General features: G+C 47.2%; 1 long non-coding RNA gene across 2 annotated transcripts; it reads left to right on the top strand.

The window, feature by feature from the left end:
• The first annotated feature begins 46 nt into the window (after window positions 1-46).
• On the top strand, window positions 47-20,818 carry LOC146398047 (uncharacterized). Of its 2 annotated transcripts, XR_014820359.1 has the most exons (5): window positions 207-403; window positions 8,276-8,378; window positions 13,724-18,216; window positions 19,516-19,697; window positions 20,682-20,818. It is a non-coding gene; the product is annotated as an uncharacterized LOC146398047 (long non-coding RNA). The 2 variants fall into 2 exon arrangements; XR_014820360.1 differs by lacking the exons at window positions 19,516-19,697; window positions 20,682-20,818 and adding an exon at window positions 531-2,944 and having other exon boundaries at window positions 47-403; window positions 13,724-14,740.
• The last annotated feature ends 1,875 nt before the right edge of the window (window positions 20,819-22,693 follow it).

Genomic DNA, 22,693 nt, shown 5'->3' with positions numbered 1-22,693 from the left:
CTAAGTGTGTCCCCTGGAATCAGACATCCCCCAAACATCCTTATTCACTTCAACCCTGATAGAGCTGTGGGCCCCATCCCACCAGAGCGGAGAGCCTTCCTGTAGCAGAGAAAGGATGGGACTGCATCGCCACCACCATCTGTGGCCAAGATGAGCCAGGGAGCCCGAGCCAAGCATCCCAGCTTCTCCCGTCCACCTCGCTGATCAGACCAACCAGCCCTGAAGCTGAAACATCACTCTGGTGGAAGCGCGAAGCCAGGGGAACAGAGGCTCCTCTGACAGATCTCCTTAGACATTCCGGAGATCATGTTTCCTGGCTGAGTCTCACACGGGCTATCAATCTCTCCAAACGGATCTTTGCTGTCTCAATCGCGATGTGCAATTTTTGCGCAGCTTGGAGCAGGTATGTGTGTGTGTCCTGTCCACTGCTATCCCCAACACGCTACCGTTTATCTAAAATTTCTACTGACTTGAAAGAACCTTCATATTCCTAAGCCTCTTAATTCCCCTTAATTTCTTTTTCTGGTCAGCGCTCTTTCCTACAAACAAAGAGAAGCTGGTGATGGGGATGCTGGCAGTGAATCTTCCTTTATCTCCATCTCATGGGAATAACTCACTCAGGATGAAATAAGCTTCCGCTGCTGGGCTCCCTCCCTACCCGTCTAGGGATCTGCCGTATGGCAAGTAGGATTCAGACCTGTTCCTGACGACTAGCTCAGACCATTGGCCTCTCTGTGAATAGTTGCAGCAAGAAACAGGACATCTGCAAATGTCAGGGACCTAGAGCACGGATTGGCAACCTTTCCCAGGAAAGGTTCAGAGAGTAAATCCTTTCGGCTTTGTGGACCACGTGGTCTCTGTCTCCAGGACTCCATTCCGCCTTTGTAGTGGGAAAGCAGCCGCGGACAATATGTAAACAATTGTGCATGGCTGTGTTCCAGTAAAACTTTATTTGCAAACACAGGCGGCCAGCTGGATCTAGCCCGTGCGGTGTCGTTTCCTCCCCACTTTGGGCACTGAGTGACTCTTTCGCAAGGACAATGGATTGGCAAATAGAACAGACCTCAGTGGTAAGACGGGGTCCCAGGGAGTTCCCTTGTGGCATAGCGGGTTAAGGATCTGGCATTGTCACTGCCAGAGGACTTGGGTAACGGCTACGGCGCAGGTTCAATCCCTGTACCAGGAACTTCGGCATGCTGCGGGCACGGCCAAAAACAAACAAAAAAGGGATCCCAGCCCCAGCTCTGCGGTTGAGCAGTGACTTTGGGTAAGTGGCTGACCCTCTCTGGGACAGCTCGACTTCCCCTTCTCTAAAATCCTCGGGTGGATCTGCATCCGAGTTGAAAACTGGCATTCCAAGGTTGCGTCTGGCCCCCAGATGTGTGTGATTTGGCTCGTGTAGTATCCAAAACATTTTGAATTTGTTTCCAACATTTCAGATGGAGAGAGTTCATATGAAAATCCAGATTTCTGGCAGCTCTTGAAATATCAGAAAATCTGGCACCCCTGGGCCCACATTCTCTGGTGGCAGCCCTTGCCCAGGGCTGAGAGCAGTTCTGGTTGCTCTGGCTGGGTGGGCACCCTCCCTCGGAACACAGCAGCCTCTTAGCGGCCTGCCTCCCCCATCGCTGGTGGTTTGGTTTGTGATACCTGCAGGAGACCCCTGGTGCCTTTGAGTGTAGAAATCTAGTGCTCGCTAATTAGTCCAGACCCTTTTCTCACTGCTGTGGAGCAGATGCCTGCATCCTGCGTTTCCTGGGTCTCTGTTTTAAATCCACGCAATGCTGGGGAGGGAGCACTGCCTAGGCTGGGCGAATCTGCACATCCCGCCCCTGGGTCCCTGGACTCCACCCTTGGCTCAGGGCTGCAGTGTGAGCTCCGTCTGAGCATCAGAGTGACTCTCTGGCTTGCCCGCAATGCTGGGACAGAGGCGTCCCCTTCCTGTGGGGGTGGAGCTGGTGAGTGAGAGGCCTTTGACTGCTTTGGCATTTTTCTTACAATGAGAGAAACCTACCCTCTACCAAAGACTCCTGTCTTAGTTTGGGCTGCTAAAATTAAATGACCATAGATGGAGTAAATTCCAAACCCCCAAAGTATATTTCTCACAGCTTTGGAGAATAGAAGTCCAAGATCAAGGTGTCTGCAGGGTCAGGTTCTGGGAAAGGCCCTCTTCCAGTTGCAGACTGGCAGCCTCCTGTCTTGTCCTGGCACAGTGGAAAGAGGGCTGGGGAGCTCTCTGGGGCCCCTTTTATAAGAGCACAAATCCCATCCAGGACCTAATTACCTACCAAAGGTCCCACCTCCTAATACTACCGCATTGGGGTTAGGATTTCGACGTGAATTTGGAGAGAAGACATCAGTGCATCGTTAACCAGGGCAGGAAGGGGTGGCTACAGGGCAGGATGTTCGAAGATGGACACCCACTGTCTCCCCAAGTTCTCTAGTGAGAACAAGTTCCTGTTTCCCTTAGTGGTCCCTTGCTTGACCACACACCCTGTGTCGTCGGCCTTCCCCTTTCTGTCTCACTTTACCCGTCTCCTCCGAGGATTCTCCTCCTCCAGGAATCAACTCCCAAGTAAACCATTGGCCCCAGAATCCTCTTCTCTGGGTCTGCTTCTCAAGGCGCTCAATCTAAGACAGCGACACGTTAGGAAGGCAGAGAAAACACCTTCGAGGGACCTCGTTCTTTGGAGCATTGCAGCCCCACTTGGAAAACATGGACCACACAGCTCAGCTCCAGCCGAAGATGACTGCGGAGGGGGAGGCAGCATCCCAGAGCCCCTCTCACAGGTTGCCTTGGTTACCTGGAGCCTTTGATCTCATCCCTGAGGGCGGGGTTCTTTGCCACAAAGCTTTCCGTGGAGCCGCAAAGGAGGCCTCCGTGGGCTCTGGGACAAGAATGCCGGGGAGAGGGCATGGATGACGCAGGCCAGGCGCTTGGAAGGTAAAACTGCTGTGAGACCCCAGGCTCCCCCCAGGTTTCTGCCTGACTGAAATGATGTCACTATGACGTCTAGGGGTCGTTCAAGTGCTCTCGTCATCAGAGTCTTTGGCCGCAATCATAGTCAACCCCAGAACGCAACTCCCCACAGGCAGGGAGGTTTTGGTAGTGACAGAGTCTTCAGTGCCCAGAGCAGGGTCCGGCCCACTGCAGGTGGACGAGAAATAGTTGCCGAATAAGTGAATGCATTTGGTAAGCCCTCCCTATAGGATGGGAGCTTGTTGAGAACATTGCATGTGGCATCTCACTGAATGCTCGTCACCGCTCTCTGAAGCAGTGAGCTAGGGGATGACCAGGTCCTTGGACAGAAGGAACGAGGGAGGCACAGAAATGTGAGAACATGAAGGGGTCCCAGAGCTGATCAGGAGCAGCTGTGGCCCCAAGTCTGTGCTCCTAGTTACATGCCCTCCCAGGGTGTGGGAGGCATGTGACCCCCAGGAAGGAATATATATATATATATATATATATATTTTTTTTTTTTTGGCTGTGCCCACAGCATGTGGAATTTCCCAAGCCACATCAGTGACAACACCAGGTCCTTAACCCACTGTGTCACCTGGGAACTCCAGGGAGGTGATTTTAGATTCTAAAGGAGTATAGCCCCAAAGTGCTGAATCACACAGCAGAGACACCCACTCCTACTTGTAACTCCCTTCCAGGCAAAGCGCAAGGCTCAGCCCCTCTCCAGCCTACCCATTCCCCCACTTCAAACAGCAGAGAGAAAGGAACCCAGGCTCAGAACCCTCAGCTGAAACAGTAGCCAGATGGAATCTAACTTTATGTTGCTTTGTTCCCACCTTGTATCTTTCTATGCATGGTGGTCCTGCTTTTTTTCCATTTAAGCTATTGGTATAAAATGTTGCCTTTCCAATAAATATTTCGATCATTTTAATAATGAAAATAAAATACTAATATAATAATAATAATAACCATTGGCGTAAATTCTCCAATCTCGTATATGGAAGTGTAAATGCTGGTCCCAGCAGGGTCCCCCAGAGTCGTCTGCCTGGGAGGGGACCGGGGGAAGGGTGGCAGGCGTCAGGGAAGAAGCAGGTGTAAGAGAGAACCATGGTGGGATGGAGGCTGGGAAAGAGAAAGGCTGCAGAGGGTTGGGATTTGCTCAGGAAGGTTCCGGGAGGGTGAAAATCCACTGCCTGCCCGTGCTAATTTATTCCCCCTTCATTTATGTTTGCAACCTGGCTCAACGCCAGGGAAGAGCCTCCCTGCATACCCCAAGGCTTTGCTGGACTCGACTCTGTGCGGTCTGTGTTATGCCTCTAATGCCTCCCTCCCCAGTTTTGATGTGCAGACTCACCTTCAGCTTTGTACTTTTTGCAAATACCCCCTAAGGATCATTAGCAACACATTCCAGCTCCTTCCCTAATCCTAGGGACACTCTAGGGCAGTGTGTGTGAGGAATTGGGGGTTCCTCAACCATTGCATTCAATTTTAATTAAAAAAAAAAAAAAAAAAAGGTGTTCCCTTCGTGGCTCAACAGTTAACGAAACCAACTAGGATCCATGAGGATGCAGATTCAATCCCTCACTCAGTGGGTTAAGGATCTGGCATTACCATGAGCTGTGGTGTAGGTCACAGATGCGGCTTGGGTCCCAAGTCACTGTGGCTATGGCGCAGGCGGGCAGCTGTAGCTCTGATTCAGCCACTAGCCTGGGAACCTTCATGTGCCTTGGGTGCGGCCCTAAAAAGCAAAAAAAATAAAAAATAAATAAATAAGTAAAATAAATTAAAAAATTAAGACAGGCATTCCCACCGTGGCTCAACGGGCTCGGCGGTGTCTCTGGAGCACTGGGATGTAGGTTCGATTCCTAGCCCGGCACAGTGGATTAAGGATCCAGTGTTGCCACTCCTGCAGCATGGGTCACAACTGTGGCTTGGATCTGATCCCTGGCCTGAGAACTCCATATGCCGCATGGCAGCCAAAAAAGAAAAAAGAGAGCGATAGAAAAAAAAATTAAGACTGTTTTAAAAATTGTGCTTAACACCAACGGGTCTATCCACAGTGTTACCTATTCAATCATGACCTATCAGAAACCACAAGTGTCTCTGGGCACATATTTGAACTTCTTGTCAATGTGTCATTGATTAGAAGAGGAAAATCTGGTCTCTTTCTAAATTCAGCATTGGCAAATTGCTCACCCAAAATTGTGCAGCGCTGCAGCAAATGTAGGCGGCACTCAGGCACATCTGCTCAGCTCATGTTCTTGGCATTTCCTTATTTCCAGTTGCACAAGAATAAGTAAACTTATAACATGTCATCCTGATAATATCGTAGATTTTTTTTTTTTTGCGTTTATTCTAAGTTAAGAGTGTTTCCCACAGAGAATGTAAGCCAAGTTTAGGTCTTGCATGTATTTCAACGAGGAAATAAGATTTCAAGCTACTTCTTGTTTCAGTCTTCAGATCGGTTTAATTAAAGAGTATTCTGAAATTGCAAGGTAGGTTAGGTAAAAAAAAAAAAGCAAACCTCTGTCGACCTTTTCTGTGAATCAGAAGTCTTGTGTTCCTGGATAACCCAAACAAAAATACTGAAATAATTTACAATATTTTGGGTACGGAGGCTGGCTCAAGAATGAATTGTTGGAGTTCGCATTGTAGCTTAGCGGGTTAAGGACCTGACGTTTTCTCTGTGAGGATGTGGGCTCACTCAGTGGTATAAGGATCCAGCATTGCCACAAGCTGTGGCATAGACCTCAGCTACAGCTCCGACTGGACTGCCCCCAAGCCTGGGAATTTCCATACGCCACAGATGTGGCTGTAAAAAAAAAAAAAAAAAAAAAAGAATTGTTATCTAGATTAAGGGTAGGCAAACTTTTTATGTGAAAGGCCAGATCATAAATCTTCTCAGTTTTGTGGGACAACCAGCCTCTGTCACGCTCACTCAGCTCTACGTTGTAAGGCAAAACAGCCACAGATAATACGTAGAAGAAGCATGGTTTTGTTCTAATAAAGTTTTATTTGTGGGCCCTGACATTTGAACTTTGTATATTTTCAAGTGTCATGAAACATTGTTCTTCTGATTTTTTTTTCCCAACAATTTAAGAATGTAGAAACCATTCTTTTATTTTTTTTTTCCCTTTTCTTTTTTAAACGGAAGTACAGTAAAACAATGCTGTGTTAGGTTCAGGTGTACAACAAAGTGATTCAGTTATACATAGAAATATGTTCCTTTTCAGATTTTTTCCCTTATAGGTTATTACCAAATAATAGGTATAGTTCCCTAGAAATCATTCTTAACTCATGCGCCAATCTCATATCTAATATTTTATATTTACTATTAAAATATTTAATTTTTTTCATCAATTTAATCTTTTTTTCATTAAGCAAAACAGCCTCATGATGGCAGTGAATTCTGGGGGATGGAAGGGAATTTGATGGGAAAAATGCAAGGGAATATCTCAAATCCTGGCAAGTTCAATGTCTGGCCCAGGGAGGTGATTATAGGGGTGCCAATTTGTAATTATTCATGAAACTGTATGTGTGTGAGTCCTCTGCATTTTTTGCGTGTCCACATGTAATATTTTACAATGAAAATGCTTATAAACTAACAGATACAAAACGTTATGATTCTGCCTTGTGTGATTAGCAAATGTTAAGAGTTGGACTTTACAAAATGGCACTCTATTTGAAACACTGAAGTTTCATGCACGCATTTATTAGAGAAACACAATTTCACCGCTCAAAATGTTGCACAATGCCTGTTTAATCCGTGTTGCCCAATAGAATGTATTGCAATGATGAGGCTCTTCCATGTCTCTGCTCTCCACGCGTGGCTGAGGCTCCCATCTAGGGCGGCAAAGGTTGAGATTTTTTTGCCTTGCCCTTGCACATGAGAAGTTGATATTTATGCATGTGTGTCTGGGTTCAAAGTTCAATGGCACCATCAAGTAGCTGTGTGACCTTGGGCAACTTACTGGACCCTTCTGTGCCTTGGCTTCCGTGTTTGTAAAATGTGAATAACAATAGTTCCTGCCTTCGAGTGTAGGTGTGGTTGAGAGCAGTCAAAAAGGACAGGGTATGTGCCTAGCACCCTGCCTGGTCTACACTGTGTACTCATCGTAATTTTTTTTTTTTTTTTTTTGTCTTTTTAGGGCTGCACCCGTGGCATATGGAGGTTCCCAGGCTGGGGGTCTAATCAGAGCTGTAGCCACTGGCCTACACCACAGCTCACAGCAACACCAGATCCTTAACCCACTGAGCAAGGCCAGGGATCAAACCTGCAACCTCATGGTTCCTAGTCAGATTCCTTTCTGCTGTGCCACGACGGGAACTCCTACTCATCGTAATTTTTGACAGCTTCATCCTCAGAGCAATCCTGAGGTTTACAGAAGAGGAAGTCCAGCCTCCCACAGCTAATCAGTGGCAGAGCTGCACCGAAGCCCTGGTCTATTCAAGTTCACCTGGGTCGCTTTGGTTTCCCAAAGAAGCTGACATGGTGACAGAGCATAGAGAATGACCCACTGCCACTCTGAAGGGTGGAACAGAATATCCGTGTCAAACAGGCTGGGTTCTCACCTCTATTAGATGTCTCTCTGGGCTGGTGTGAAAATAAGTCCTTCCGTAAACACTCATCGAGTAAACGAAATTAAAAATAATAGGAGTTCCCGTTGTGGGTTGGGGAAACAAATCTGACTAGCCCCCATGAGGAAGCGGGTTCAATCCCTGGCCTCGCTCAGTGGGTTAAGGATCCAGCATTTCCATGAGGGGTGTGGTGTGGGTCGCAGACGCGGCTCGGATCCTGTGTTGCTGTGGCTGTGGCGTAGGCTGGCGGCCTGGCCTGGGAACCTCCAGACGCCACAGGTGCAGCCCCAAAGAGACCAAAGACAAAAAATAAATAAATAAATAAAAGCAAATAAAAGTAATAGTAGTAGGCAGTTGCCTGTGGCTTTAACCTCCCACCTTTGCCCCTTAGCCAGGCAATCTCCCTATTGGCTGGGAAGTTCCAGGGACGGGAAACACTCAAAGCTGAACTCCCGTTACAGGCAAACCTTTACGTTGGATGTTGACAAGCTTGCTTTCCCTTGAACTTTTCCCACGGAAGGAATTCCACTTGTCCTCAGAGCCATCCCAGAGTCGGCACACAACGTTTTGCACCCCTCGGCTTGCAACGGGTGGGGTTAAGATCGCGGGATCAAGGTCTTGGGGGGGCTGAGATTGATGTTTACGACTCTGTCCTTGGCGCCTTTGATCTGTTATCCTGAATGGATGGTGCAGCCGGCATTGTTTGTGGGAGTGACTGAGTTTTTGTTTTATCAGATTCCTACACACAGAATCTAAGGGTGGAGAGATGACAGGCCCGGTTTGGAATTCGGATGGGCTGGGCTACTGGTGTCCGGGGACTTTGTCAAGACTGAGCTGAGTGAGTGGGGCTAGATTCTGGGTCTGGGTGGGGAGGGGGCCGGGGGGGGGGGTGGGCCTCGATGGGGACCGGACCCTCAGCCCTCTGCTCCGGCTCATCCACATGGCTCTCACGTAGCCCCGGCTCGCAGCCATGTGGTGCGCTGGGGCCGGGCAGGCAGGGCCTCTGCTGGGGGCTGGAGGACCTGGGAAGAGATGAAACAGACAGGATATCTCTCAACAAAGCACAGAAGACCCTCCGCCCTCCAGCTGCTACAACAATGGCTGGGAGGGGGCTGGATGGGCAACGGTTGGCGGATGCGGCCCCGAGCGGTGGGCCTTGGCATATGGCATCACCCCAGCCGTGGTGCTGACCCTTCTTGCCCTGGCCACCGGCGCCTGGCTCGCCTGGCTCCCCACTGCACGGGGGCCTGTCATGGCAACAGCTGGGGGTTGGGGGGCAGATGCGGCCCTAGCCTGCCGGGACGGGCTGAGATGGATGGGTTGCAGGCCCTGTGCCAGGAGGCCCCCTCTCCCTTCTTCCTGGGGTCTGCAGGGGGCCAGGGTCAAGGCCTGGGAAAAAGCAGGGACTCCTCGATGGAGGGGCTGAGAGCTGGGAAACTGGGATACTGGGGGGTGGGGGACATGGGGCAATGAAAATTATGAGGGTCCCCAGCCAGACACACCCCCACTCATCCCACCCCCAGACCCTCGGGGAGCAGGCCAACTAAGAAATGGGCTGGAGGTTATTGAATTTTGTTGGAAATGACTCGAAGGGAGGAATTATCAAAGTGACCCTCTTGGGCCCCCCCGCTGAGCCAGGCCCAATTGCTGAGGGGTTGACTTTTCCCTCCCAGACTTGCCTCCCCCAGGGAGAAGGCGGGGCAGAGACTCAGATGGCCCATCTGACCTTGGGTACCTCCAAGGTCATCCTTGGGGAGGAGCTGGATGGATGTCTTTCACTTGCAAATGTGGGGACAGCCGGGCACCTCCAACAGACCCATCACCCCCGCCCTGACCCTGACCGCTCCCAGTCTACAGCCCTCCCCACAGCCCAGACTTCCCAGCTGGGAGATATCGGCTGTGTCGCATCCGTCCACAGCATGGCTCCCAGGAGCAGCTCCAGTGTGCCGTTGAATCTGCCTTCTGTTCTCGGTCTGTGCCTCTCCAGCCTTACGGCTGCCAAAAGCACTTCTGTTCAGGACGGAGCAGAGAGAAGACTGGATTCCTTGTCTTGGTCATTTGCCGACTCAGGAATCCCAAGAGCCATTTTTGGCACCTAAATCAGAACCTCGAAGGCTGTGCGACTTAAGAATAAGTAGAGGAAGGACTGTTTCTTGAGGTTGCTCCCAAGTTCACGCTCTGGTAAAAAGCCGTGAACTGAGCTGTCCCAAGTCGGTAAGACTTAGATGGGGCTTATCCGGTCGGAGCCACCAAGTACTTTCACAGACAGGTCAGCTCGCTTTCTCCTTGGCTGTGGATCTGGATGTGAGGGCGGGGTGCCTTTCCAGAGGCTCTTTTCCAATTTGGATCCACATATACTGGGCAGCAGGGCCTGCATGAAAGTAGGCCAACTTCTGATAAGCTGATCACCTCCGAATTAGAAGCATCTAAAAATTAGGACACCAAAACAGCCTTGCAACCAACCAAGGGGGTCCCATTGCAAAGAAGGTACAAAGATGGAGCAGCAGTCACGGGACATTGTTGGGATCTCTTTGATAAGGCGCCTTAAATGGAAATTATCAAATGGGTCTTTAAAACATGCTCCCTTTGGTTTGATTAGCCTACTGTAGATAACCTTTATTAAACCTGATCTGAAATTACAGCCATGGCCAGTGCTTCTTTGATGCTGTGGCTGTTTCATTTCCTGTTTATATTATGTTACACGTTGCACTAAGAGATAAAGCACTTCTGAAGGATATTAAGACATAAAAGTCCCTTGGCTATTTGCTGGCACTGTTTTGATGTTTTCTTGCTCCCTAGAAATTAGCATATCCTTTTCAAAGGCTGCTTCTGATGAGAGTAATCCTTTGCCATGATGTATTTGCTAAAAGTCATCAGTGATAGTATATTGTGTAAAGAAATGACACACAAAAGGCGTGAGGCTAGATTATTGATAATGAGGCAACGAGGGTAACGGCTGCTGTTGGGTTTTCTAAAACGCATTTTGACACCATAAATACATTGGCTTATATTAATGAAGATTTAATGCTTCTGAGATTGTAAAGAAAGTTGCACAGAACAACTCTGCGAAGGAAACACTAGTAGGGGGCAAAGTTGAGCATTGGTACTAATTTCAACAAGTTATGTTCTATCAAGACATTTTACTGCCTTGGAGATAAGAAGTGATTGCCAGCCTTTTGTGTTTTTCTTTCTCCAAGCTTAGAGTTCATTGGTAAGCACTGCATGGATAGAGCCAATCCGGGAAAAGAGTTTTGCCCCCATACCTAGGATTCTTTTGTATTTTTATTTTTATTTCTTTTTTCTTTTCTTTTCTTTTTTTTTTTTTTTTTTTTTTTTTTTTTGCTTTTTAGGGCCACACCCACGGCCTATGGAGGTTTCCAGGCTTCGGGTTTAATCGGAGCTGCAGCCCCTTGTCTATACCACAGCCACAGCAATGTGGGATCTGAGCTCCATCTGTGACCTACACCACCACTCACACAATGCCAGATCCTTAACCCACCGAGCGAAGCCAGGGATCGAAACTGCATCCTCATGGATCCTAATCGGGTTCCTTAACCACTGAGCCACAAAGAGAACTCCTAGGATTCTTTTTTAATTAAATAAGGAAAAGAAGGAAGGAAGAAAGAAAGACAAGTAGAAGAAAGAGAAAGATGATAGAAAGAAACAGAAAGACAAAGAAGGCGAGAAAGATTTTTTTTTTAAACGAGAGGCAGGAAGGAGAGATACACAGGGAGGAAGAAACAGGAAAGAAGAAAGCCAAGAGAGAAAAAAAAGAAAGAAGGAAGAGTGTTTAAAAGGACGAATATTAGGAAGGTAAGAAGCAAAGACAGAGAAAGAAAGATGAGGAGAAAAAGTGAAGGGAGAGAAGAAAGAAAGACGAAAGAGAAAGAAAGAAGGAAAAAGTAAAGACAAGGAAAGGCAGGGAAAAAAAAAGAAGATAACGAGAAAAAAACGGGGGAAGGTGGGGGGGTGGTGGTGAGTTACCCCAGGGAAGGTGCCCTGCACAATTCGCTCAAGTTCACCCAACACTGAGGAACAGCATTTTTAATTAACCTTCTCTGAATCCATCGGTAGACTTATCTTTAATCTAAAGTTAGTCATTCGGGAAGTTTATACTTTAAAGGAAGCTGAGCCACTGTCTCCTGGGTCATGCCCACTTCTAGGCAGAACTGTATCCCCACTTTTGCCTGGAAGAGAATTCTTGAATTTTGAGGCTTTCCGTTATGATTCAGTACCAAGAGATACTTAACTGTGCTTTCGCAATTCCTGAAAAATATTAAAGAACAAAGCAGCCTGTCGTGCCCTGGCCAAAGAACTGTTTCTCAGACCATTCTTCTCACGCTGACGTGACTGTCAATTAACAACAAGCAAATATTTAAGATGCCGCAGCAGAGGCATTTTCTTAGAAATCTGTGTTCTTTCAAAGATGAAATGTTTCAAGTGTTCAGCTTTCTCATGTGTTTCTCTATGCATTTAACACATGTTGGATTTTCCGTTTAAGAATTGAAAATCTTGTCTTTTCTTTGTTTGCTTTCTAGGGACGAACCTGCAGCATATGGGAGTTCCCAGGCTAGGGGTCGAATCGGCCTACGCCATAGCCACAGCAGCTCCAGATCCTTAACCCACTGAATGAGGCCCGGGACCGAACCTGCATCCTCATGGTTACTCGTTGGGTTCTTAACCTGCTGAGCTGCAACGGGAACTCCCCAAAATCTTTTCTTAATTATAGACACACTGTTCTTAAACTATGATTTTATTTATTTATTGGTTTGTTTTTTAGGGTTGCACCTGTAGCATATGGAAGTTCCCAGGCTAGGGGTCGAATTGGAGCTGTAGCTGCTGGCCTACACCACAGCCATGTCAGATCCAAGCCTTGTCTGCCACCTGCACCACAGTTCACGGCAACCCCATATGCTTAGCCCACTGAGAGAGGCCAGGCATCAAACCCTCCCTCGTCCTCTTGGATACCAGTTGGATTCATTACCGCCGAGCCACAACAGGAACTCCTTGAACTGTGGTTTAGAATATTTCAGCAGCGACCTGAGCTGCAGCAGTGGAAGTGCCAGATCCTTTAACCACTGGGCCACCAGTTAACTCCTAGAATATTTCTTTCCTGGATATTTGATTCCAACTTGGCTTAAAGAAGACCCAGGGGCACAAGAAGGGGCCAAGGGAGAGGTGTGAAGAGTGGTACTGGGTACCACACCTCCAGCCATTGACTTTTTCTGGACATCATTTGTCCCCTGGCCTCTGAAGAACAATATTGGCACAAACTCACCTTTCAAAATTTCGACCTAGGAAATCACCCGAGAAATCCACTGACTGAGATGGGGGTCAGGGGGAACCCCTCTTGTGCTCACCACCACATCCGTATCAGTGCCAAGCACCTCTGATACGTGCTCTAGATGAGCCAGCCAGTGACAGGTGTTCCTGAGTAGCTCAGTGACCAAAGGACAGACTCCATCTCCTCTTTGATCAAACACTGTGCCCATCAAGAGTTTTGTGAAGGAAGAGGTTTTGCCTTGCATTAAAATTTCTGGAAGTGGGAGCTCCCTTCGTGGCTCAGCGGTCAACAAACCCGACTAGGATCCATGAGAAGGGGGGTTGAATCCCTGGCCTTGCCCCCTGGGTTAAGGATCTGGTGTTGCTGTGAGCTGTGGTGTAGGTCACAATGTGGCTTGGATCCTGTGTGGCTGTGGCTGTGGCTGGCAGCTAGAGCTCCAGTTGGACCCCTAGCCTGGGAACATGCATATGCCATGGGTGTGGCCCTAAAATAGCAAAAAAAAAAAAATCTGGAAGTGGGAAGTTGGGGAGTGGGGATCTGGATGCAGCTGGGGAATTAGAAGATTTGCTGGTCTGAGGGTCTGAGTATGTGATAGAGTCCACACAGGCTCTAGCTACTGACCCGGCAATCTCCAGGGCAAGAGAGTTCTTTCTTGCTCCTCCAGACCAGCTCCAATTCCCTCCCAAATACGGACTTTCCAGCTTGGAAGGACTTGTTCACACAACAGGGTGTTCTTGTTAGGAATTCAAATCTCTACCCTTAAGGCTGTCTAGCAGGGTGAAACTCAGCTCTATAGAAGATAAATCACTAGGGCTGGTCTCACAACTAAAACAGGTTACCATGGCGCTTCTCAAGCTTTCTGTGGTTATTTTGGGCTTTTGTTTTGTTTTCATTTGCAGTCCATCAAACACCAATATATGGTCCTACTGCCCAAGACTAACAGACCGCTGTCCTCACCGGACTCATCACGCAAGTTGAACATTTCCAGAAACGTCTATACACTATTGAGTGAGAGGAGCCCACTGATCATGTGCTTGGAAGTCTTGGCAACACCAAATCACTATTAAACTTTCTAAATGCTCATTCTCAATTTCTGTTCTTACTTCATCAGTACGAGTAATAGCAGCTCATGAACCGACATCAGCTTGGGGACCACATGTGGTGTGCCCTCGTCTAGAGCAGGCATTCCAGACCTTTTCATTATTACTTGAAGTGTCACCCATGACTTGGTTACTTATCATAAAAAGGGTGTCTCGGGTTGTTGATGATGGGGCAGTTATAATGGCAGGGAATGCAAGAGTTCTTCCTCTTGGACCTCACCTCATCAATGGGTGGGTGTGGATTCCAAGTCAAATGTGAACTCCATCTACTGATGTGTCATTGAGGGTTGTGGCAATTGTGACTTGTTACAGTGCTTTTGTGTGGTGATTTGGATAGGGAGAGCTGCTTTTTAAAAAAAAAAAAAATCTTGCCCATGATTATTTTTTTAATTAGAAAGAAGAAAAGAAATGACAAAAAACAGATATGAGCAAGAATGTTATTATGTGTATCCATATCACACTGAAAATGAGTAAATTCTCTGTATTATTTTAAGCCAAAATACTGGTTTATCTTTACTCATTCTTCAATAATAATTCTGGCCTTTCTGGAATTATCTGTGGAGTAGTGCTATGAGGGAGAAAAATCAACACTCATTTAAAAAATGTTTGTTATTCTGAAAAATTATGTTAGCCTACTTTATTCATTTCCCCTTGTAATATGACCAGTTTTGATATCTTTACCGTAAGTATGTCATAGCTTACAGATTTATGAAATGTTTTTGTGAATACCATGCCCAGCTCCCCAAAGCTGCCCGATTTCTTTCTCCCTCCCTCCCCGATATTAATAAAGCTAAGTTGCATGCAGGGATGCTAACACTTGAGCTGTTCCCATGGCAGTTATGTTGTAAGTTAGAAATGTCATGTTAGGTTTTGCAACAGTATCCAGCCCTAGACTGGGGGTGGGGGGAGTGGCTTTCCCAACCATCACTGGGGGCCAGAAGAGCTTGATAGCCCTTCCTCCTTTTAGACTATTTCAGACCTGCTGAGACGTTTTGAGGGGTCACTGAATGGCCTTAGCACTTCTTCAAATAGGCTGCTTCCAAGGGCACACAGAACAAAGCCGGGAGATTTCTGGGCTTGGCAGCCATGCTCCATGGATCTGTGTGCAAGACACACCCTGGTGGAGATAACTGCAGTAAATTCTGCCCTAAATATAATTGATATCAGACTCCCAGAGAGGAGTTCACAGGAGGCATGGGGGGAAAGGGTCCCAGCCGGGCCTTTTAATTTGAGGAGGTAAGGCATCCCCTCCACACGCCTACTCCCTCTTCCACCTGCAGAGCAAGACGAAGGGGATGGTGGAAGGATATTAATGAGTTCAGGATCCATAAAGGACTTAGGGATGCTTGGATGTGAGTACAAAGTGCACTTACCTACCTTATAGGCTTGTTGGGTGGGTGAATTAATTAATGAAGAGAGATGCTTTGAAAACGGGAAACACTCTATTATAATAATTGGCAAGTTCCTTCATGTTTCAGCTTCCTCATCCTCAGAAGGGGGATAATAACACACATCTCACTGGAATGTTGGGGAGATCTTTAAACTTTAACCTGCTTTGTGCTTTCCTAGTCGTGAACAGTTTTTACAATGCAGACCAACTTTAAATCAAGGTGCATCCTGCGGTTCCAACGTCATCTATGCCTCCCCTTATTGTGTAGGTTAAAGTGAGGAGGTTTTTTTTGTTTTGTTTTGTTTTATTTCAAAAATGACCAAGGACAAAAAGGAATGCCTTCCTGAACATTTTTGCCTTTTAAAAAAAATGTTCAGCTGTTCCCATTTTGGCTCAGTGGATTAAGGACCCAACAGCCTCTGTGAGGATGCGGGTTCAATCCCTGGCCTCGCTCGGTGGTTAAGGATCTGGTGTTGCTGCAAGTTGCATTGTAGGTCTCAGATGGAGCTCAGAGCCAGCATTGCAGTGGTTGTGGTGTAGGTCTGCAGCTGCTGCTCCGATTCCCTAGCCCAGAAATTTCCATATGCTCCAGGTGGGGCCTTAAAAAGAAAAACAAAACAAAACAAAAAAAACCCTGTTTTAATATAATTTGAAGATGTTACTTACCTTTTCATTCTCACTCACTCCAGGGTCAGTACACAGTGGAGCGTTCTAGAGGTGACATGATGTGTGATGATATCATTACTCTGAAAACTAATGGAAAATGTGCCTGTGTATAGTTGTAGCATTAATTCTTCTGTTTTATTTTATAATCTTATAAATATTAATAAACATAACTTAAGCATTCCCTGGTAGCTAAGCAGGTTAAGGATCTGGAATTGTCACTGCTGTGGCTTGGGTGCCTCCGTAGTGCAGGTTCATTCTCTAGCCTGGGAACTTTTGCCTGTGGCCAGCACAGCCAAATACATAACTAAAACTAACACAGATGAAAACTTTTTCGGGTGATCTTTAAGAATGTTTAAGAGTGTAAAGGGGGGTCCTGAGACCAAAAAGTTCAGGTCTCTAAATTTTAGCCACTGCCCTAGAGTGGGGCCTTTGTCCTCATGGACCAAAAGTGTTGCCCTAGCTCTAGACATCACATCGTCATTCCAGCTAGCAGGAATGAGGAAAGGAAGGAGGAGAAGAGCATACTCCCTTCCTTTGAGCATGTTCCCAACATTAGCACCTACGACTTCCTAGACCTCATCGACTGGCCCACTGCAAGGGAGGATTAAAAGGGGGTGGGCAGAGGATTCTCTGCCAAAGTTGGCATGAAAGTCTACTAGCAGCCTCTGCTCTAGGTGAAAAGTGCAAAAACGATATTCTTGCTCTTGAGATGTGGACACAGCCTATGCAGAACACTGATGGCCTTTTGTACATATTCTCTCTCTCCTAACTGATCTCAAAAGCTTTAGTTCTTCAGCCTCGAAAAAAGAACCCAATTTGCCCAATTTTTTTTTTCTTTCACTAATGTTATTTCTTGAGGTGCTCATGCAAAGTGGCTAAAATGGACACGGTTCTTTGCATTATTTAGTATACCTGCTGGCACATTAGACGCCCTTAGAGCACGTGTGGTTGTGGATTGACAGTTCTTATTTTGCAATTCCACCATTTTCCTCTACTTTCTTTTTACCAAAGAGGAACAGATTTCTACTGAGAGTCCGTCTTCCAGGAACGGTCCCATGGGGTGGGGCGGGGTGGGGTGGGGGGTGGGGGCAGAGCAGCACCTGCTTCATCACACATTCAGGTAAGGCAGCTTTCTTGCCCTCAACCTGTCCTAGCATTGCTAGACCCTGTGGGGTGATTTTGAGCAAGATTTTTTTTTTTTTTTCCCTCAAGACAGAAGTCTTAGCATCAATGCAACTCGAGTGTGGGCTGTGTTGCGCTTAACAGCGTAGACGCCAAACCCTAAATGCTTTTTAGAAAAATCCAAGCTCAAAGTCAAACTCAAAGAACAGTGGGTACCAAGCTACAAGAAACAAAAAGGCGGACCAAAGCCAGAGATTTCTTTTCGGCTTTTGGAAGGAATGGTAATTCCACCGCCCCCCGCCTGCCTCTGAAGCACATCGAAACAACAGGAGCCTCTTCCTTGGGTAGCAGACTTTTCCCACGACAAACCCACACCCAGCTGGAGTCTTCTAACCTGTTTCAAAAGTCTTCTTTCAACCTGGACCATTCAATTCTGTCTTTATTCCTCAGCTTTTATCCATGTAACTATGGCAGTGCTCTCTGGAGAAGAGAGGGGAAAAATCAATGGCTGACCTGCCTGGAAGCCACACTCAGTTAACCTGGCTTGAAAGGGAAGAGCCTGCTTCTCTCAGCCTCCCCCTCGGCTGTCCCTCGCACTTCACTTCTCTCCAGAAGAAAACTTGCCGGGACTTTGAGGTGTGGAGGGGAAACCCTGGGACCCACTTGATAAAAGAACCTTCGCAAGGGTCCTGGATGCTTTGGGACCCACACTCTCTGGTTTGCTGTGGCAAATGAGGCTGCATCAGTACTTTGGCTGGCTGAAGCCCTCCTGGCCTGATTGACAAGCAAATCCTAGAGTCCCTGGCGGGCCCTGGCTAAAGGAACACAACGTCAGCAGTGTCTCTAAAGCAGGTGACCTGTCTTAGAAAGAGGAGCATGGAAAGATGCGGGGTCTGCATCCCAAAGGCACAGGTTCAATGTCCAGCGTTCTCAGTCTCTACACATGGGCCTCAGGCCAAGTCACGGGGCGTCAGGAAGACTCCGTTTCTGCATCTGGAAAAGGGATTCTGAGAATCCTTACGTCACAGCTTTGCTGTCATACGGGAGGGAAGGACTTACACAGCCTGGCCTGGCAGGAGCTGCAGCCACAGGGTCACAGACCCAGGAGGGTGAGGCAAGTCAGATTTGGTTTGGTGGGAGACAGGTGGGGCACGCATAGACTTGGGGACCCCTCCTTTGCCTAATTCCCCTGACTGGGAGGTCACGAATCTTGCGATCACATTTTTACATCCACCATTGTAAGGGTTTTTTGTTGTTGTTGTTTTTTAAGGTGGCTAGACTTTTCTAAAGAGGAATCCCTACAAGCCCTTCTAAAGTCTTCTTGTCAGGTTGGGGCAAAGTTCTCAACTATCCATGGAGCTGCATAAGACTGACTACTCCAGAACTTTCCTTGCAGCCCACCCCGTCCCTTCAACTTATCCTGCAGTCAATGCCCTTGCTCCCCACACTCCACTTCTGCTTCCATAACCTCTATTAAGTCAGGATTTCATTCTGGGATGACAGTTTCCCTTGCATAAGAAACTCCTGAATGTCCACACCTCCAGGCAGCCCACCTGGATTAATCCCCATTTTCCTGTATCTGCAGTTGGAACTCCCTTCGCCACTGTCTGCTTCATATTATCTTGGTTCTTTGTGTTTCACTCCCTAAGGTTGTTGCTTGTGTGTCTCAGATCGTGAACTCCCGGCGGGGCAGAACCCTGGCTCTGTAATTTTCTGCGTTAACTTTTGATAGTGGTGATAAGATACCATGGACGAGAGGGGTGCTTTGCTTTGATGAGTAAAAATGAAAAGCAGGAATTTCCACGCCCATGGTGACTTCCCGTCAGGGCACCTCTGTCCTAATCTGCCATCACAGCCACTCTTTCTCCTTCACGCTCTCATTTCTTCCAAATCACACACCTTAAAGCCCAGGGTCCTTGAATCCACGTGGTCCTCTCACTTGTTGACATGCATGCATTTCCTGGAGTAAGTGCCTGTCTCAGGCTCATCTTAAGTACTGTTAAGCCTCAGGCTCACTGGTCAGGCTATATGAGGAACCACTGCATCCTTGCATCTTGGGCTCTGAAGTTCAGCCCTCCCTTCTATCCACCCACTTGGGCCAAGAGGTCTGGCTAAGGAAGGTGGGTTTAATGATGATATAAAAGGGGCAGCAGCCAAGTCGAGGACATCACACCAGATGTGGTTTCACCCCCCCCCGGCTGAAAACAGAGATGAGGTGGTAGCTCCAGTGCTTGGTTACAGCGCTTGCTTTGTGGTCTTAGTGGGGGAGGGGCATACTTCCTGCCCTTTGATGTGGGGGCTTTGCTACATCACAGGCTTTGGCTGATGAAATGTTAGTGAACGTGACACGAGCAGAGATGAAAAATGTGCTTGTGTGGCTGATCTTGCCCTTTTGTGCCTCTGCTCTCAGCAGAAGAAAAGGGACCACTGGCCAGCTGCTGACCCTTCAGCACAGGCTCCAGACTGGATACACACTGAGCAGACCTGAGCCCAACCCACAGTGAGAAGCCAAGCCCACCTGGACTGCAGCTTGAGGGAGAGCAGAGCTGGCCTGATTCACCCTGGATTTGCAAGTCCTAGATGCCTCCAAGATGGGTAAACAAGAATAAATGATTCTTGTGTTAAGCCACTGGGTTTGGGGGTTGTTTGTTATGCAGCATTATTATGGCAATAGCTAGCTGAGACAGATGGCAGATAGGTTTCCCTTGCATACCAACTCTGTTTACTAGGTAGAGATTGAGGACTGGGTGCAGGAAGATTGTGAGACTAATCTGGGTTTAGTGGGAAAGAATTCCAGGATTGATTAGTGATGTCTGGCACAGGAATCATAGTGGCACAAATCTAAAACCTCTCCTAATGACTTACCTGGGACCTCTCCCAAACAGGGCAGAACACAGGAATATGGCCTATTGAAAAGTACTCATGCATTTGCATATTCATCTTTCAGGCCGTCACCAGTGTACAAGGGGCAAGGTTAGTACATACAGCTTTCTTAAAAAAATGAACACTTCTGGGCAGATGCAGCCCCAAAGATACCAACTTGTGTGCAATTTGTCCTTTTTCGTGTTGTTGTTTTTTAAAGCGTCTTTTCCTCTGGGTAGATGTGCCCTCTGCTGGGGTTCATGGCTTCACCAGCATAGCATGGACTGAATTCTGATTTTCAGCTTCCACTCACTCTCCTGGCTGAGGACTTTTGAACAGTGCACAAAACTGTACCACTGTACATGGCAGGCTTACTGGCACAAGTTGGGATGGAGATAAAAGAAAAAGAGGAAATAAGATGAAAAGAGAGAGAAGTCTGCCCTTCTCTAGTGTCAGCACTGCCTAATTCCTTTGCTTTGGAGTTTCGAGTGAGTCATGTTAGCACTAGATGACCTTGGGTTTTAGAACCAAAGTGCTTGTATATTCTGGGTCGCTGGAAGAATGGTTTAATTGAAGTGGATAAGCCTACCACTGGACAGATTTGTTCTATTCCAAAAGAAGAAACTTCCATCCCATTGAATCTCCTGCCTGGAAATGTTGGAAAGTGTTGAGCTGAGAACCAACGCCTTAAAATCTTTTGTTCACTCTGCTTGTCAGGTACCTCAGAAAAGCAAACACCGTGGCGTAAAGGAAGCCTCTTCTGCAAGGTAACCGAAAACCCAAGTGAAGACTGACCCTGGGAATTAGATTGCTTGAGTTCGAAGAGCCAAATAAAAAGGAGTCACATCTGGTTCCATTTTTCTTGTGAAATTATCTCACACTGACCAAGTAGGTCCTTTCCTGAGTATATAAATACAGAAGACACACACATGGTTGTTATCAAACAGTATTGTGCAAAATTAAATTGGCTACTTTATGGTGAAATGGAGAAGAATGGCAAGTATTTCAAACACATGAGTTTCTCTTCATTGGGTCTGGAAGCAATCACTCATGAAGACAGCTACTTTATCTGCTGGAGTGTGGACCATTCTAGAAGGGACATCGGGTTGGGTTAAAACCAGTGACATGGTCAAACCTGAAACAGACCAGAAGTGCCCAGAGCCCTGACTGCCTGATTATTGGGGGAAGGTAGACTGAGTTAATGACAGAAATTGCCCCCACCCTGTGTCCTAAGCCAGTCTTTGGACAAGGTCTGTAATGTGCTGACCATATGTGAACTTGGGGCCAAAGGGAACAGACTTCCTGGGATTTTTCAATTATCTTTTGGTCTCAAAGACTTGCTTCATTGTTGCTACCTGGCTCCCATCCCCGGATTGTTCCAGGGAGTGAACAATAGATGAGAAGCAGAAATCAAGAACAGAGCCCAAGCCCTAGCTATTGCAGGCCTTGAAATCGATCCACACTGAACCAGAGAAGGGACCAAGGGGATGGGGGTTGATCTTCTCAGCCTGGCATTTGCTTGAGGCTATCACCATCCAGCAGCCATTGCAGTAGAACATGAACCCTCTCCCCACATGAACTTTCCCATAGGACCTGCGTGCACAAAAGAGTGGTGGTGGGAGGTGGGGGAAAGAGTGAGACAATGAGCTGTGAAGCAATAAAAGGTTACGAGGTTGAGGGAGGGAGAGGGCCCATGGAATCGTTTCCCCTACCACTCTGCCTTGGAATTCCCAGATGTTCTCATTTTTACAGGCTGGGTTGAAGGATAAGAAGCTCGCACTAACTTGGGATCCATGAATGGTGCGTAAGTCAGCCAGAAAGGAAGTTCACTGTGAATTGTCCCACAGATGAGAGCCGAGTCCTTGTCCAGAATTCTCTTCTCTTCAGCGTTTCTGTTTCCAAGATTTCTGCCCTGGTGAGATCTTGTTATCTTCCAAATTGCCCAACCCAGTTCTCTACATAATCCAAACAGTCTCAGGTTCTTGCTGTCTCCTGAGGCACTGATCAGTGAGGATGACAGCGGAGGATGCCAGCAGGCTCTGAGTATGTGGAATTGGGGTTCAAGTTCAGCTCTTGGAAAAGTATTTCTGGCATACACATTCTTGTGACATTTAAGAGGACTGTGTCTAATATGGAGAAGGATCGGAGAGGAGGGTCTTTTCTTCTGTCCTAGAGGATTATAAGATGCCCATCTAGGATCCTCCCTTGAAATAGGAGGCAAAAATAGAAATAGGTCACATATATGTATTCTGGGGAAAATCAGGACATGGCCCACTGCCTTGTAATTGGAAGGCAGGAGACATGAAAACATTTCCTTCATTATAGTTTAGACTTCTTCTAAAGGATCTAATGGGGCGTTTAAAAGAAGGATCTTGTTTTATGGGCTGGAGTTTTCCATTTCCAATGGCAAGTGGTTGGTGTGGTAGTGGGAACAACACAGATTTCTTTAGGTAAAGTGATATGAACTTGAGAACTAAGAGTGCCACTTTCTTAGCAATCTGGCTTTGAGAGACAGTAGCTGAAGAACCTGCAGAGGCTGTGCAATCAGCTGATGTGACTCTATGGCTTTTGGTCTGGACTGGTCCACAGATAAGCATCACTCAGCCTAGAGGTCTTAGATTTCATCTATTACCTAGCAAGTTTCCCTCTGTGAGTCAAAATCATGAGTCCAGTCTGGCTCTAGTTATGGTCGCGAAGTGCACTCAACGTCCACATTTTATTTTAGCGGT

Source organism: Sus scrofa, chromosome 12 (genome assembly GCF_054392235.1).
Source record: "Sus scrofa isolate SSC_HxYL_T2T_F1_AM1 chromosome 12, Sscrofa_HxYL_maternal_Yorkshire_Landrace_v2.0, whole genome shotgun sequence".
NCBI lineage: Eukaryota > Metazoa > Chordata > Mammalia > Artiodactyla > Suidae > Sus > Sus scrofa.
Note: the sequence above shows the minus strand (reverse complement) of the source record. Positions and strands in the feature narration are given on the sequence as shown.